The following is a 3,812-nucleotide window of genomic DNA, read 5'->3' on the forward strand; positions in this document are numbered from 1 at the left end:
GCTTTTGTTTTCAAAATGTTTTTATTTTTGCCTCTAAGCCTTCAAAACATGTTTGTGTTTCACTACGACCAAAACCTCACAGGATGTGGACAGTATGTACAGCAATCGATCGGCGAGCTGGCGGCAAAAATATCTAGACCGCAGCGAAGCCGAAACAAAAGAAAACTTTCACAGGAGCTAAACTCTTTGTCGTCTTCGTCGTCGAACGGACGAAAAACAGAATAAATAAACCAGACGATTCAACACCGTCTGAGGAGTTTTAACATCTGTTTGCACTCTAAAATATCTAAACCATTGCGTCCTAAAACGCAACAAGCGCTAGCTAGGCGTTCAGCCCAACTACGATATGGCTTCTCGATGTGAAATTGTACATTTATTTACAAGGTTTGGACACAGACGAAAAGCTGAAAGCGGCCGTGACTTTTAGACAGATTCATCCTATGCTGCTTTACATTGCACAGTGCGACAAATACACCCAAAGTACACAAGTGTTACTGGATATTTGAGGGAGTAAATACGACCCGGCGGGGTTCAAACAGCTCAGCTCAGCAACAGATTCCTTCTGCATCAACCAGCATGTTGACTTTTGTCCAACAGAGATTGAAAGGAAAAGTATAACAAGCAAAAAGTGGCAAATATCATCACTTTTCATACTCTGTTGAAAAAAGCTGTATTTTAATGCTAATCACTACAGCGATGTAAAAAGCTGCGTTTAACATTACATGCAGTAAAAAAAACGGCGACAAACACATTTGAATACTGCTTTTTACAGTTTTTAAGTAAATAGAGTATGAAAAGTGCTATTTGGCACTTTCTTCTTGCCGTAGTAGAGGCTTAAGGACAGACGTCTGCTCTGATCATCATGTCACAGTGGTCAAACGAACCACAGAGGCCTTAATGGATGAAGGTCCGCTAATAATTTCAAAGATATTTGTCATATGAAATGGCTTTTCATGAAATGCTGAACATTTTTAAAGCTCATCAGAAATTGAGCCAATAAAAATCGACAAAAAAGACTAAAACTGAGGATGCATTCTCTATAATTTTAGTTTGAGTCAGTTTTATAAACATATTGTCAGTTACTGTTTTCAGAAAAGCCTTGTTTTAACTTTTTGTTTCAGTTAACAAAAATGTTTTTCACGTTAAGTTTTCGCTGATTTTATAGTTTTAGTTAGTCTCTTAGCACTGGGCCCCTTTGTGTTTAGGTTTATTGAAAACTGAACAAAGTCTGAATCAAAACAACTAATTAGGGTTCGCTACCATGCATCACAGCGACTCTTTACGAACAAGGTTAACTGACGCTAACAGCAGGCTATCCACAGAAACACGTATGCTATTGTAGGCAAAGGAGGTATTGAAAATTTATCGCAGGTTGCCGTAGCTCTTGACACAACTCCTGTGAGTGTATGTGGCACGAGGCTAGTGAGGCTGACAACAGGCTAGCTACAGTAGCCGTTGTTTGTGCAGAGCTGCTGTGATTAGCCATTTATGTGCTAGCTAGCGCTGATTGGTTGTTTGATTCAAACCGAGCCCAGTTTTTTAAAAAAACCTAAATACAAAGGGAGTGAGAGCTATTTAACCCTTCAGTTAAATATTGTAGCGACACACAACAGTCAAAATAAGTTACTTTCGTCAAAATAATACTGCAATAATATCGCAGCTTTAACACCACAAGACAACGGTAGCATCCATCAACCGGATCCACACCGACTCTGCCCTCCATGACAGCTTCACTGCCTTTAGTCTGATGGAGTTGACGTGGATCATGTCGGACATACAAAATGCTTCAAAAATGTGGCTGGTGTGGAGTCGAAGCAAAGTAAAAACTGATTCATATTCATCTTATTCTGTGGGTCAAACCCAGGGCTTGTCACCCAATGAGGACTGAGACCCAGGTCAACTGGCACAAAGTTAGTCTCTCCAGTCTGGAGACCATTGATCAGTCCACATGTGTACCATCAGTCTGTTAGTGTTTCCTGAATCAGCGGTCCAGGACAGAGTCACACTGATGTCTATAATCCTTCAGAAATGTATCACATGACGCTGATTCTGCTTCTCGTTGTCATTCCTGACTAGAAATGACCAAAAATAAAGTCACAATTTTCTTATTCTCTCCCAGATCTTCAAGTTTTCTATTGGAGTTATACAGATTATTGTGCGGGATTAAAAAAATTCCAGCTCGTAATTCTGATCACAAACCAACAGAACATCTCAGAGTCTCACTTCAGAATAAAGAAAAATGCTAAGTAACAGATTATGTAAAAGTTGTGTTTTTTCACATGGAGTCTGGTGACGGTTTTGGAGGTACAACATTTTGGGTGGGTCGCTCCTTTACCACAGTACCTGAAGAGGCAACGACAAACAGTTCCTCTGCTGCCACTTGGAGACAGTGTCCCGCCATCACACCAGAACTCACAGGCCTCTGTCTGCTCCGTCTTTATCATTAACCATGAACTGCAGGATTACAATCAATATATTAAAATGATTTAGATTATTTTGGACAATCAGCATTTTATTTTTGGTGCTAAGAACGTATTTAGATGGTAAAACTTTTGTACCAGTGGTGAAAGAAGTCATCAGACAAAAGTACTAATACTGCAGTGTTGAAATAAGTCCTGAACCCAAAATGTTACTTAAGTAAAAGTACTCATTATGCAGAGAAATCTGTATGACATTATTGATTCTAATTATTGATCATTCATGTGATCATTCATCACTTTAATGTTGCAGCTTAAATTATTTATATATATTTTCTATGATTACCATATGGCTGGGCAGCTTGTGAATTTCCGCTGAAGATCAATAAGTCTTTATTCATATGGTAATATCACTAATTCAAATTATTTATTTGTTTTGTTTTGCAGAAAAAGAGATGTGGTGGACCAGAAGTAGAGCGTAGAAGAAAATAGAAATACTCAAGTACATGAAATGTGTACTCAAGTACAGTGCTTCAGTAACACCAGTAACTTTTACTCAAGTAAAAGTAGTAAATAAAAGTAATTTTGAATACTGGACTTGTTCTCACAGTGTATTTGTACACAGTGGTATTAGTACTTTTACTTCTCCCACTTCTGAACTGTGATCGATAACTTAAACTTAACACTTAAAGTCTCTTGGCATTTTTGTGTCCAATAGACACTGAATGGAAACAAAATGAAAAACTCTACTATCTTGTCTCCAGCTACCTTCCACCCTCTGGTGACTCCTGGTGGCAGCAAGAGGGAACTGCATGTGGATGCCTTCATTATGAGGATCACGAAACACTGTCAGGATTCACTTTTCAGCCGTCTTTAAAAAACAAAATGTTCATTTTCTTATGTTTAACAGAAGTGCTGAAGAAAAAGGCTTAGGGTTATGGTTCATCACATTAGTGAACAGACGATTAAACCGTCTCTGATATGTTTCATCATGGTCACGTTATTCAGGAGGAATGTGAGGATGAAGTGGACGGATCCAAATGTTATTCAGTTTCCAGCATCATCTTCAGCACAGAGAGAAAATCTGTGGAGGTTCATTACAGACAAAACTACTGAGCGAGCACAAAACTAATTCACACTATTCACCTTCATCCGTTGAAGGTCCGGCACTGTTCCAGTTGTTTAACACCATAAACCTTATCAGCACAAGAGTAATTATTGCTAAGACAGTTTTTATATTTTAGAGACAAAATTCACATGTCCCACTGTTATTACAGACACCTGAGCTAACCACAGACACTGGACTGTCCCGCTGTTATTACAGACAGTGAACTAACCACAGACACTGGACTGAGTTATTTGTTGTTAGAATTGTTAGAAATGTCAATGGGATTT

Source organism: Pempheris klunzingeri, chromosome 12 (genome assembly GCF_042242105.1).
Source record: "Pempheris klunzingeri isolate RE-2024b chromosome 12, fPemKlu1.hap1, whole genome shotgun sequence".
Lineage (NCBI taxonomy): Eukaryota > Metazoa > Chordata > Actinopteri > Acropomatiformes > Pempheridae > Pempheris > Pempheris klunzingeri.